A 15,057-nucleotide genomic window follows, 5' to 3' on the forward strand; every position below is an offset into this window, starting at 1 on the left:
CTGTTGACTGCAACTGGAGATACAGAGTGACAAGACAAAACATCCCCCACACTGCAATGACGAAAAGACGAAAATTGCTGCAAGACGAAAATTTTGCTGACATAGGCACACTTTGTGTAAATGAGCCCTTGGTCATCCCTCTTGCCTCCCATCAGAGGTTTTGGAGGATACTATAGGTGTGTGGTGTACGGGTAAACCTATCCGTACACCACACGTATAGTATCCTCCAAAACCTCTGATGGGAGACAAGGGGGATGACCAAAGGCTCATTTACACAAAGTGTGCCTATGTCAGCAAAATTTTTGTCTTGCCACTACATGTCTCCAGTTCCAGCCATCAGTATGCACCAGCTTGTCTCTCTTGTCAAGACACCCTTGCTTCGATGGTCCTAACGCTGATAGCCTTGATAGGACGTAGATGGGAACTCCCTCCTGATGGCTCAGACAATGCATCCAGGAACCTGTCTGTTCCTTGGACCAAGGTATCCCCAGACCCATCTCGTGAATGATGAGTATGCCGTGAACCTTAGGCAGCTGGAAAAGACAAATCCACATGACATTTCTTTTTGTTTAGCATTATATCTTGTGGGCATTTGCATACCTGCCAAATCTCCCACAGTGTTGGGAAGACAATGGCCAGAACAGACACTATCCCAACCTTGGAGTTCAAAGCCTGTGCATTCCTTTCTTAGTTCCGGGGTCTCCTGCATTTTGACTGTGGAAGGTTGGCAGGTGTGCAACATAGTACAACAGAAAAATGGTCCGCCTCTTTCAGGATGAACCCGATTCCAACAGCTAACTCCCGAACCAGCTTCCCTCCAATTCCGGCAAAATCCAATTTCTCCCAAAATATATTACTCTTACATTCTTCAGTAACATGCTCCCCCCCCCCTTTATTGGCACCTCAAATGCTTCTGTTTTCAGACTTGTAAGACTATCCTTCAGAATTCCCACTGGATATCTGTCAATCAGGGTTTTGTGTTGCCAATCAGGCCATGGCTAACTGGCATAATTGAGAGCATGTCGAGACTAGCTGAGGCGACTGTGTTGCTTCACTTTTCCTAATGGAATTGTTGGACCAGGATTCTGGGTCGTTCCACGGCTGTCGGCCACGCTTATGATTTATGGTGGACAAATTTGCGTAGGCCAAAAAGCTGCTGAGAATAGCCGCCCTTTTGTATACAACCCCTGTCCACTTTAGGTTCGACAATTTGCATAACCAATAACACCCGACTAGCACCCGAGTTTACCCTTCCGAATCTTGATGGGAGGTCATTTAAACCGAAAAAATCATTACGGTCGTAATCATAGCAAACGGAAGAGCACTGCAGCAGGCTTACCTGTGGTCCTGAGGATTGAGTCGCCTAAAATGTTGATCATAGCGGCAGAATTGAGGCGCGTACACCACTAGAAGCTCCCTACGGAGGCAGATGTCCCTGAGTAATGGGTGTTGTGTTATGCACTGCACGGCGGCACTGTTGCACATTTCTACCACCCTGGCAACAGAATGGCAACACAGGCGCTCGTCGGGCTCCTGTGGGTCGCAGGCTCCACACACACACACCTGCCGACAACAATTTCAACATTCTAAACTATTTCGCACAACCGACGGCACGGCAACCATGCAAAGAATACGTCACTTGAAAATGTCATCCCGCGGGTTAGCCGCAGCCACATCTCGTGCATGGTCGGCGGGTTCCAGAGGCATTGGGTCCGTAGAGTATGGGTCATCATCCAGCATTAACTCGTCGCCGCTACCGCTTACATGTTCGTCAGAATCTCCCCCAGACAGAGAAACATCACTCTCGTTTTCAGACTCCATGTTTGCTACCTTCGCGCCTTCGCCTTCGCTTCGCGATCGGCAAACAGGCGCGCGGCTCGCATTTACCCAGGGCGCGCGCTGATTGGCCTTATCCGGGTGACGTTTGCTCCCACTTTTAGAGAGCGAGGGCGCAAGGATTCCGGTTTCCTTTTCATCGGATTGCGCGAAAAGTACGCCGCGGATCGAAATGGTATTTTCGGGCCCATTTCAGTGGTCGGCAAGGAATTAGAATTCGCATTAGTTTCGAAATTGACCTCGGAGAATGCGACTGTCCCTTTAAAGCCGTCTGCAAGCGGCTCTGAATGGCTGGTTGTGATTTTTTTACTGTCAAAAGGGCTACGTCACCTGCAGCACACAAATGTGCGAGACGGTATCATACGCGCTTGATGTCCAGGAAAACGGATACGACGATCAGCCGATGAGCGCGAGCATGTTGGACTGTAGAGTCTAGGTCGATAACTGGATCCATGGAGCTTCGGTGGCTACGAAACCCAGCCTTTTCTTGAGGGAACACACCTTGTTTTTCAGGCCACCAGTCTAGGCGATGCAAAACCATTCTCCCCATCAGTTTTCCCATGCAGCTTGTCAGGCTCACAGGGCAAAAGCAGGATAGGGCATTTGGGGGTTTGCCTGGTTTCAGGATGGGAACAACAAATGCCTCCTACCAGGTAGCTTGTAGAGGTCCCTGTTGCCAAGACGTATTAAACACGTGAAGGACACCTTGAAGTGACCGCTCGTCAAGGTTTCGCAGTGTCGCATAGGTGATTTTATCGGGTCCAGTGTACGAGCCGACGTTCGCAAGCCTCTACGCTGTCAGCTCTATTAGAGTGAAGTCACGGTCACCCTCCGGTGCACCGGGGCAGTCTTGCTGAATTTCAGCCGTCAAACGCTGGACAAAACTGCTGTGTACCGGAGTCGCCGAGGCAGCCGCTGGTGTCTTTAGTACCACACAGAAGTCGGTCGCCAGCGTGTTTTCGTCTACACCGTTAACGATAGCCAAGGCCGCGAGAGGATTATTTTGAGGGGGCGCCACAGTGGGATTTTCTACTCTAACGCGTGATTATGAAGAACAAGTGCTGAACTTACGCAACAACGTTTCACGAGGGAATGTGAGGCAGCAATGTTGACAATTCATTCAGGAAAAAATCTACTCTTTTGAAGAGAGTCGAAAACAGGGAATCCATGTTATGATATGGATTCGTCCGTTGATAAAGTTGGCCAATCTTTGGTGGAGTAGTTAATGGGCCCGTGGACGTCTCTCAGATGATAAGGAAATTCGTCAAGTCACTCCGGTAACTTTTTTTACACCTCCCCATATGTATATGTTGAAATAAATGTTATTATTATTATTACACTGACTGACTGACGAATGCGTTATTGATGTGAACATCAATTGAAATCTCCTGTCCCCCCCCCCCATCCACACTGGTACGTGCGAAAGCAAGTGGTGCGCAATATGGTTTGCTTACTTGATGAAATCGACGTTATATCGGCACTATGAGATCAAAGTCGACATACTGCATCAGTGCAGTGACAGTGAAACTTCCACGGCGACGACAGTACCGATGGTTAACAAAGATACTAACATTGATATTGAACAGGTGGATGTCGAACAGGCGTGAGAACCGAAGCTGCAGCACACTGCTTTGGAATGGAGAGCAGTACTTAGGGATTGCACCAGGGCGGAATGCAACGCCGATTGATATAATCTGCGGCAGGCAAACCGAAGAGTTGTCCTTCCCATCATTATACTACAGTAGGACAAGAGATGTTCTGAGGCTGGGAACAACATGGCCGCCATATGGAACAACAATATGTTGTTCCAGCCTCAGAACATGAGTTCTCTCTTGTTCAACAGTTGCCGCCTGCGTCGATCCCGTCGTATGAATGTGTGTGTGAGTGAGCAAAAATGTAAGAGTGAATGGAGGATGAGTGAGAGAGAGTGGCTGGTTTGTCCCTTCAGATGACGCACCCTTGAAGTCGCTGAGAAGGCGTGTTAGCTTAGCTCATTTGGTAGAGCCCTGGACCGGCAATCCAGAAGATCTGGGTTCGAGTCCTACAGCTGGCTAACCTTTTCAGTGACTTTCATACTAAAGTAGGCCGAGACAATATAGCATGGATATCTCGATTACTCTGTACATGATAGCAACATTTGGAATTCGTCTAGCCGTAACATCGCAGCATGTGCTTTAGATTGCCATCAAGATACTTCTTTTGCGTGCTGTATGGACGGCATGTATACGATACACTCTTAAAAATGAACTTCACCACATAGCACGCTCCTAGCCAACAATCATCCCGAGTGACATCGTTCTCTCCCCTGATTTGTTGAAAACGGGAGGCGTCCGCCTTTTTGTGACAATTAACATTTCTACATAAGTGTCACAAAAAGGCGTACGCCTCCCGTTTTCAACAAATCAGGGGAGAGAACGATGTCACTCGGGATGATGGTTGGCTAGGAGCGTGCTATGTGGTGAAGTTCATTTTTAAGAGTGTACATTCGCATGTGTTTGAGCATCCGCCATATACTTCACGATCAACAACAATTTTATTTGATGGTGATGATTGGGGAATTTCATCGCCAGGGGCGATACCCTCTTGGATGCAAGATCGATGATACCTGCACGAATGCATCGACCGGAATCTTCCACAGAGGGTTGGCAATCCATTTTACGCAACTAATACATACTTTCAGTCATTTCTGCCCAAAACTTCTTTTGTTTGGAACCACCTTCCCGGCTCTCTTTCATCCATTACTCACCCTTCATTATTCAAGAAAGCTCTTTGTGATCAACTGAACGCCACATAGGGATTTTTTTTCTAATTGTTCATTGTTTGTAGTGTATCTTCTGTATCAATCTACTGATATTTGAACTTCCTGTTACGCCCCTCCCCTCTGTAATGCTAATAAGCCCTGAGGGTATCATAAATAAATAAATAAATAAACCTTACGTTTCTGAGATCGATACCAAACTGCGTGCTCGAGCGGAAGGTAAGAAAGGCCCCTTTGCGCTAGCGGTGTCAGCTTGTGTGAGCAGGAAAAGCCGACCATGTTGTTACTGAGATTGGACGGCATTTGTTGCGAACGCTGCATCGTTTAACTTATTCGTAGCCGTGTTTAGTGTTTAAAGACACATCACTTGATCCTTACCGAGCAAAACGTTGCACACTAATCAGCGAGAATTCGGTTGTGTGCTGCATCTACTTCCACAAGTTGACCGGCACCGTTATGACTATGTTACAGAACATATACCGCTTAGCAGACATCGAGTGCCCGATTACTTACTGCAGATCGAGTTTCAACATCGTGCCAGTGCTCACATTTTACTCTTGTTCGAGAATAACCCCAAATAGCCGGTGAGGGCGGTGAGTGAAGACATGCCGTCAGACCTCGGCAAAACTCACTCATGAGCGCGCTCACTCATGCTCACTCACGTTCAATTCGGCTAGTGAGCGTGAGTGAGCAATCCTAGAGCTGAGTAGGCGGTGAGTGAGCCTGAGTGAGCGAGCCGAGAGCTGAGCGGACCATGAGTGAGCATGAGTGATTGGACCGAGAAGTGAAGGGGTAGTGAGTGAGCGAGCCAAGAGCTGAGCGGGCAGTGAGTGAATGAGCGTGAGTGCGCACTGAGTGAACGTGAGCGCGCGATTCGAGAGTTGATGGGCCAGTGACTGGGTGTGAGTGTGCGAGTCTGGAGCTGAGTGGCCAGTGGGGCTATGAACTGAATAGTGAGCGGCCCATTTGCACACGCTCACTAATTAAATAAACATCCTAACTTTTAAATTTTACTTCGCACGCTTACGGAACCTCTGTTTTACGCATCGGGACCTTCAGCGAAATACAGTGCAAGAAAAAAACCGCGTCGACACTAAGTGATTTTTCCGTGTAAATAATTGGTTTCTGTTTACATATTTCTTGCGCAGAGTAGTGCACCAATACGCTCTTTGGATCAGCTATCCGGCTGTCAATTCGTGTTCATCCGCTCGGTTGACACACGGGGGTGATAGAAGATAAGGAACAGCCGTAAGACCGCAAGACGCTTACCACTTACTTACCTCGAGTTATCCTTTGCCACAAACTGAATTTCGGTCTTACATTTCTCACTTCTCTTATCATTGACCAGTGTTGAGTAGTCTGTTTATAATAAAAAGTGTTTACAATAAAACACGGGCTTTCATTCGTTTCACTGCAGAAGACGGTGAAAACGACGCACTCACATGGAAGCTTTGCGTGTCGACACCCCAGCCCACTCTAAAAGTTTTGTTCCTTTTGTTCCTCTAAAAGTTTTGTTCCATGGGCGCGTCTTTCTTTGACGGGCTGGATAAACGTGCCATACCGATGCTGTTTGTATAATGAAGTGCTGAATAAATCTCACACAGCGTAGTAGCTGTTTGCGCCGTAAATTTGTAAATTTCGAAGGAATGTGAACATGCCCGATACTCTTCCCAGCTGCAGAAATAATCATATAATTCTGACAGTGAAATGCACAGACGCTAAAACGGTATTGCGTCCAGCGCCGAGCCACTATTGTGTCATTCCTTCTTTGAATGAATTGATTTTTCCTCTTGTCTGACGCTTATAGCTTAAGGCTCTTGCCCGAGCCGTGACATACATTATGGTTGGTTGAGTTGCATATTAAAATCGTCAGCGTAACCTTCGGATGATTTCAGCTCCCCCTACCGGCAGAGAGTTTCCTTTTTTCTCCCTCGGTTTGAATAGATCACCCGGTCACGCTCTCTTCGGGAGAGATACGGAGGCGCTTTTTCCCCCGTCCTTGAATTATGCAGTTTCTATGAATCTTAAATAATTCAAATGCCTACCTGGTTGTGGAGAGGAAAACGACGGAATCCAGAACGTGCAGCACCCGTCTACGTGACTGACCTTTAACCTTAAGTTCGGTGTAATTGAAACTGAACGAGAAGACCGCGCTGTACGTACTTTCGGAAAAATTCCCGTTTGATCTATACGAACAGTCTTGCACCGTGACGAGAAGGTAGGTCACTGATTGTCAATTTTCAACCGAGTTGAGGCTTCGAAGACGAACGGTGCATTCACAATTATTTATTTCCGCGTACGGATACGGCTCGGTCTTATTCTGTAGTACAGAGAAAGCAACAACACAGAGCAGAGAAAGCACTATACAAGAAACCAAGCCCCCGTTCCAATGCAGGAGGGGAAACACAATTTACGTCCCCGAGCACCTCCAAAAATAAGTTTGCAAAGCTCGTCTTTTTTCTTGACGAAAACTAAAATCGGTATATTTCTGCACGCTTCCGTGACAAACGAAATCTAACGAACCCTGATGACAGGTCATGGCCACTGTAGGATTGAGTACGCTGGCGCAGGAATTATTCGTCGGTGACTGCAAATCAGGAGCCACTTTTGGAGCGGGAACCGTTGGTATGCAATCCGATTAAACCTAAGTGCCCGCGAAAGCGTAGGCTAAACGCGTGCTTGAACTCGCCGAAATGTTAGCACAGTGGCTTATAACCCGTCGCTCGCCAAACATCAGTCTCGCGTGTAAGTAAGGCACGTTGCAGGCGCTTAGGGATATGCGTGGGATGACCCGAAGCATTTGACATGGGTCTTCGTGTGTGCCCTTAGGCTATGCCATAGCGCAGCAGCGTTGTGTGAGGAGTTTCCCCCAAAACGACGGCAGCATTTTCGCGTCTTGTAATTAACTATAGTTCTCTTTCTAAATTGTAAAACGAAACTAGCTTTTTACTTCCCTCTACGTTCGCCAGGGCCCATTTATTAATTGTTTTGCGCTAACTCGCGGCATTCCTTCCTTCCTTCAGGATATATTCAGGATATTATATATTCAGGCTATTATATATATATTCAGGATTCAGGATATAGGACGTGTAGAAGGTGCAGCGCGAGAAAATTTCCGTAAATCCATGTTACATTTTCTTCCTTCTGAATCTGCACCGCATATATTCCTTGGCGATATGGCTTGCTCGCACGTAAAATTGTGCCGACTGCCAGCGCCAGCCTTAATGAGATTTAAAAATTAATTCGTTAATTGATAAAAATGGGCGCGGGGTCCTGCCGGGAAACGTGCAGCTCGCTTCTATTTCTTCTTTTTCTCTCCCTACATAGTAGAGAGGAAGCTCTGGAAACGACAACGAAGATAAGGTTTTGCTTTTGATTATCGTTGCTTTACGACACGAAAAGGCAGCGAAGTGTATCGGGGGCTAGGGAATAACGCGGCCACGTCTACAACGAAACTTCGGACGACACACTGGTGTTTTGCATTTTTTCTTCTCCCATTAAGCACCATATGATCTGCAATAGGCGATTTCAGATATTGCCCTTGTGCTCCGCACGGGGGCCCTCCGTCGCCCATGTCACGGGAACGCGTCGTGCAAATGTCACGCAATGCGTCGTGGGAAATGGTTTACATTTGTGCTTGCCTGCCTGCTGCTCGAAGGAAGGAGGGAAAACCGAAACCGTTTGCGCTCTTCTTCTTCTGTCTGACTCATAAAAACTAAATCCCAAGGTGCAGTGGGGCATTCGCAACACGGCGCTGTCTTGCGGGCCATCCATGCAATTTCTGAAATCGTCTATTGCCATTTTTGCAGATTGAAGCGCTTGAAGCTTTATTCCGCAACTTTCCAGAACTAACTTAATATGTATTAGTTCGCGAAATTAATTACCAAAGTTCATTAAAGCTGGCGCTATCTGTTACATCAATATGACGTCGGAGTAAACCATGCCGCAAATACGTATACGTGTGCAGTCCAGTTTTTGATCACAAAACAACGTGGATTTATGAAGAGTGAAGATTTTACAGCGGTACCTGTTAAAGGGAAGGTATTGGGAAATCGTTGTGGTTGTAACACAAAACCCTCCGCTTCTTCTCTCTTCTATTCTCTGTCTCCTTCTGTCTTCTTCTTCCGTCTGTTGACGGTCGGTTTCGGTGATGCAAAAGAAGTTTAAATAATCTAAAGCTAATTAAACCAGTTTTGACATATACTTGGGAATGGGTATGTTGTTGAGAAGGTGTCCCGATTTTTTCAGCATTTGCTCTTCCGCTTTTGTCCCGATCTTAGTAATATTTTTGTACCTCTTATCCCACCTCTACACGTCACTGACTTCACAGATCACAAGGCAGTACTCGTCACTCTAAAGTTGTTGTGCACATATCAGTGTCATATATAAGAGTGTCAACATCCACACGCAACAGCTCCGCTGAAATTAGCATTACACAATCGCAACCGTCCTGTTATTTTTGTTTATTTTTTTATTGTCCCGCTTCTTGTTACGCCCCTTGCACATGTACCCTAACATATTTCTATGTTCTAACTTAATTGCATAATAGAACAATAACAATAATAAAAACAACATAACAGTACATAACATAACATAAAAACAACAATTACAGTTGTAGTTAGAAATCGCTGCAGTATTTTATTAAATTTTCTCCGTATTTAGCGTGTAAACCCTGTACATCCACCGGAGCATTTTTATGGACAAAAAAATAGTTTAAAAATTGGGGCGGCCTCAGTCGTGTATAAGCCGCGCTGTTTTACATGAAAACGTCACGATGTCCGGTACCTTTCCTCGGTTTCTCCACGGTGCTGCTTCCTCATAAAACACTTAAACAAACACACACTTAAAGGGGCATTAAAATGCAAAAACAACATGCACTCAAATGAAACTCCGTGTTTGAATTAGTATAACGGAAGCAGAATTACTCCACACAGCGCTACCGTTTAGAAGAAAAACGCAATGAAAGCAGAGCCGTCTTCGGCAGCAACGAATGGGATCCCCGGGAGGCAAAGATTGGCGGCATCCAATCAAACAGCAGGAGAAGCGCGCGCATAGAAATCGTGGCCGTGTAGATTTGGGACGGGTCCGATAGTAGTGTTCCGTACAGTGGCGTAGCCAGACCTCCAAGGTAGGGGGGGGGGGGGGGGGGGGGGCTCGATACGAAAACTCCCCCCCCCCCGCTGATCATGTGTGCGGCAACACACACATACTTGTGCACACTGCAGAGTGCGAATGAAAAAAAAAAGAGTTGATTGGACGTTCACAATACGATTACATGTATAGGCTGCCATGACCAATGAGGTGGTGTCATGAGATTCGAAGTATGTTGAAAAGCTCATACATTGAAAACCATTCAAGAGTGCTGCTTAGATAGACGCCTTGATCTGCAAGAACTTTCGCGAGCGTCACACTGCCCCCCCTCCCCCCATATATTACGTTCTCCTCGGATTGGCATGATTTGCGTGGGTCGGTCCGTGGCAGGTAGGGGGGGCTCGAGCCCCCCCTAGCCCCCCCGTGGCTACGCCACTGGTTCTGTATATGCGCGGCGTGATGCGCACTACCGCATTTTTGAGTACCGATTCACTGAATAGACCTCTGCCCGCACTCTTAAAAATAAACTTCACCGCATAGCACACTCCTAGCCAACCATCATCTCGAATGATATCGTTATCTGCCCTGATTTGTTGAAAACGGGAGGCGTACGCCTTTTTTGTGACAATTATGAACAGCATAAGTGTCACAAAAAGGCGTACGCCTGCCATTTTCAACAAATCAGGGCAGATAACGACGTCATTCGAGGTTATGGTTGGCTAGGAGCGTGCTATGCGGTGAAGTTAATATTTAACAGTGCGGGAAACGTCATCATGACGTTGGTAGACAGACTGAAACCGAAACAAACACAAAGGGGAGGGCTGGGTTCCACGAATGGACACTTGTTCGCTGACTCCTATTAAAAGAAAAGTAGGACCGGAGGTCGCGTCTCTCTCAGGGACCATCGTAATGCCATCAAGGCTATGGCTTTCGTGCGCGACCTTCTTCGCTCCTAGCCTCGAGCGTAGTTCAACTCCACCAAATTGGTGGCGCTGTCGAACACTATGGCGTCATTTGTTTACAAACAGGGAGAGGTCTACTGTAGCCCACAACAGTTCTCGCGAATGTTCCATTGAGAACATTTATCTTCACATCCCTGGGACAGCGACGCCAGTCCCCCTCGCAACGCGCAATATGTTTTTCACAGAGACTGCTTCATGGCGTGGCACGTCCGTGCGCGCGCAGCATGGGCTAAAAACACCGATGCACGAGCTGAAAAGACGTTCACTGCTTAGGCAGCGTTCACACGGGGCAACTTTTTGCAGCAACTATGAGCAACTTTGGAGTTGCTGTCAGCCGGCAACCTCCAGCAACTCGAGTTGCTCCGAGTTGCTGCGAATCGCTCCCGGACCGAAAATTTGAGAAGTTGCTCGTGCATCGGCCAATCAGAGAGGGAAGCATTGCCACGTGACTCCCGATGGCGTTGTGGATTTCGTTCGTGGGTTCATAGGTTCAAATCCTGGAGGTGCAGCTAAAAAATAACTTTTTCTTTTTTACGAACTTCACGGAAACATATCAGTTGCCACTTCTGGACGGCAATAATGATCTATTGGAGCAATAAAACTGACTGAAAGTTGATAAACAGCAGCTAAAGAAAAGATTCCACCAGTTCGATTCGAACCCACATTGTCCGGTCGCCATAAGGTTGCTTGTGGGTGGAGCTACAGAGTTGCTGCGTGTGAACGCGGACTCGAAATTGCTCAAAAGACGTTGGATTGAGTTGCTTCGAGTTGCTTCGAGTTGCTGGGAAAAGTTGCCCCGTGTGAACGCCGGCTTAGCGCAGAAGCAAGATAGAGTCCGGTATAATTTCGATTGTTGTTCCGTAACGGAATCAAAGTTTTGAATTATGATAACAAGTACGAAACTGACACAGCGTGCAACGTAATTTGAAGTGAACTTGTTTTTGCATTTTAGTGCCCCTGAAAAAGGGGAGTATTCTATAGAAAACACCTTTTTGGGATGGAGTTGTCTTCTGCTAATATAAATAAAATACTCCCTCTCAAATGGCTAGTCTAATACTACCAGCTCCCGTGGCAGCATGCCGAGACATACAGTTCGACGTTCTTGCCGCCCTGAACAGCCGTGGCTCTTAATATACAGCATAAACCGGAGCGCAATGCGTCACAGGCACGCCTCGTTAACGTGATAACATTGCGGGAGCAGCGAAGAGACCGGGCACCCATCGGTAGCCTATATTAGCGTATCGAATGGATCATATGCTATACAATTTGTTGCCGCGCGTTTGTTAAGTGTTGCGGGGCGGAATACGTTGGTAAGGGTGACGGGAATGCGTTTTTGCAATTAACGCGTGCACCTGCCACGAGTCAAAGATACCAGCTAAATACATAACACCATTCCCCGAAAAATAATGTGTTCTTAACACAGGTTCTCTTCTGTAACGTGACTAGTTGCTGAGTGGAGCTCTGAAACCAGCATAATATTTCTTTCACAAATTAAGACGCGATTTTAACAGCATATTCCACGTTCAGGTTCGGTGTGAAAAAGGTGCATTGGACGTAAACACCTCTATCAACACCTCACTTTACGCGCTTAATGATCGACATTAGATAAAATGCGGTGTGTATGTCCATATACACCTTTTCCTTAGCTATACCTGTACCTACACCACCTATACCTTTAGTAATGTCCTTCTTGCACCCTTTGCTTCGGTCTACGGGATAGAAAAGGGTGTTTTTATAAGAATACACCCGTTTGAAAGCGACTAACAGTGTAAAATCATTTACTGTCTACACATCTGTAGGTCGTCTAGGGTCTTGTAAGTGGTTCGAGCCCAATATGTCACAATGTATTGTTTTGAATCTGCGAGAACAAGAGCGTAAGCTACTTACTCCATGCAGCTCGTAGACATATCGGAAATAAAATTTTCGGAAATGGGATTTATCCGAATTCAAAAGGCGCCTGTACGGTGCCTATCGTGCACAGTGGTGGTAATCTTGTTAGTAAGACGCTTCCCTGCCGATATAGTGGCATGTCGCTCGAGGGAGATCGTGCGCAGACTTCACAGGGTATTTCACAGGGCAGCTATGCCGACACTTGATAGACGGCGTCTGAGGGCGTTGCAAGAATACGTCCACATAGCAGGGATTCCAAACCAGGTTATATCTCTGTCACGGAGCCGAAGGCGGTTAAGCCCTCAGCTAAGGATGTTGGTGCACTGACGTCCGCTATACGTGTTCAAATTCCTGATCCTCCATTGAAGAACAGCTTGAGGTAAAATTAGCTCGAGTCGTTCGGTTTAGTGATGCTTTTTCATGTTTCAAGAAGCATAGTGGCCGCACACATTACGTAATGTCAGTGTTGTAACCCGTTACCGACATATGGTATCGCGATACGGATACTCGTTACTTCAGTAAAAAGTATCGATATTCCCTTTTTAAAGTAACGGAGCACCGCTACCGTTACTAAAGAAGTAAGGCAATACTTTGCCCGATACCTTTGTTGGAAATACGAAGTTGATGCAGCAGAGAAAGATGGCTTACATGAACACCCCATTTGTATAATAGCAAATTGGGAGAAGACAGTTTTGCAGTAAAAAGACAACATATTTATTATGTAGCTCGGACACTCTGCTTGACTTTTATCAATAGATGATTCTCAAAGTCTTCTTCTGCCATCCTGGCAGACCGTGGTCTCTCCGGCAGCTGACAGAGGCCCATATGGCAATTACGTTAGGGTCAGGCCCACCCATGCCGTGGAGACCAATGACGAAGGAAACCTATCCGATGTTAACAATACCACGGTATATGTGAACATGGCTCAGTGTAACACGGCAGCTTAGCGGTCGAATCCAGAGCGCATTGTCAAGAAGTTGACCTCTGTTCGTTGTCCTAAACTATTTTGTTGAGCGGAGCGTGGTTATTTCCTCCAAGTTCGAAGAAGAAAAAGTGACATGTATTTGGTATAATTCCCTTAGCAGAGCACATAGGCGTGTCCAGAGGCTTCTTGGGGAGCGCTAGGCGGGCCATTGACAATGAATAAGTGTAAGAAATACGGTCGGTGAAGGAAAGGTGGGGCACTAAAAGAAAGTATCGTTAACGATACGAAGATCGTGTCATCGTAAATTTGTAACGGAAATATTTTTCCGATACAGAGTTTAAAAAGTACTGCGACCCGCACTCCGATACCGGAAAAAGTATTGATTACTGTAACGGCGTTATGTACAACACTGCGAAATGTTAAAAGAGTGCATAAACTGAGCACAGGCAGCACTCGCGTAGTTGATTTTCGTTGCTAACATCAGAGTTGAGACAGAGTGCACTCAATATTAAAAGTATGGGGCAGTCTTTTTTGCGAACAAAGAAGGATGACCCGGGAAAAACAGACGCGACCATAGCAGCCGGAAGGTGCGAAAGCGTCATATAGATGACGAGGGTTAATTTCAGCGTCATTCAGCGATTTATTCTCATTTTCCGTTGCGCTCACCATGCAAAGCAACGGAAGTATAGTAGCAGAGCATTAGTATGGTTGTGTTCAGTGATGGGCACTTGATGAAGTACTTGAGCACTATACCCTAAAACTATTTAAAATTAAGTTTCTTTGTACTTGACACTTTGCATTTTGAATTGTGGACGTTGTACGTTATAGCATGATTGCCGGGAACCATCATGATCATGCAAAGAAAACTAAAAAAAATATCAACAAACGCGTCTTATGTGAAGCCCAGAAAGTGTTAGTTTCTACTCGATATAACGGAAACGGTTCTTCGTTCACAGGAGGTTTCTTCGTGAGGTACTCTTGGAGTGTATAAGTGGAGAGTCATTTTCGGAATTATTTATTTTCGAATGCATAATTGTTTTACCTAAGTATAGTGACCAGTATGCCGACCACAAAATTGGCGACCCCTTCACAAGCCTCTGGTTTCCGCGACGTCCGTTGTATGCTACGCTGCCTTATTCGCACCTGATGTTGCAGCTCGACCAGGCAAAAGCTTTCGATCGCGTGGGGTGTGCGTGCTTACTCACTGCGCTTCAGTGATATAGCTTTTCTCCGAACATCTGTGGTATTCTTGGGCGATTGTGCAGCACCCACCTTGGCTGCCTCTTCATGTTGCATCGCTGTTCTCCAAGAGTTCACCACAACCAGGGTGCCCGACCGAACTGCCTTCTTTCTCCCGCGTTATTTGCTTCGGCCATTGACCCTTCCAATGGGCCATCGACACGAAGGCGACCATTAGCGCCACGTCTTTCATCAGAGCATATGATATATCATCCCCATCAGCACGATCTCTGCAGCGTCACGGTGATGCTTATAATCACAGAAATCAATATACCTCATCACAAAAATCAATGACACATAACTGATGCGATGTAGCACTACAACACCATAATTGTTTGTAGGGCAAAAACCAAGAA

At 46.4% G+C, this 15,057-nt stretch overlaps 1 protein-coding gene across 1 annotated transcript in view; it reads left to right on the forward strand.

Moving 5' to 3' along the window:
* Positions 1-15,057, forward strand: part of LOC135370296 (uncharacterized) — a 469,518-nt gene that overhangs the window by 429,944 nt on the left and 24,517 nt on the right. The gene's annotated exons all lie outside the window — the stretch shown is intronic.

The sequence above is a fragment of the Ornithodoros turicata genome, chromosome 10, assembly GCF_037126465.1.
Source record: "Ornithodoros turicata isolate Travis chromosome 10, ASM3712646v1, whole genome shotgun sequence".
NCBI classification, from domain to species: Eukaryota; Metazoa; Arthropoda; class Arachnida; order Ixodida; family Argasidae; genus Ornithodoros; species Ornithodoros turicata.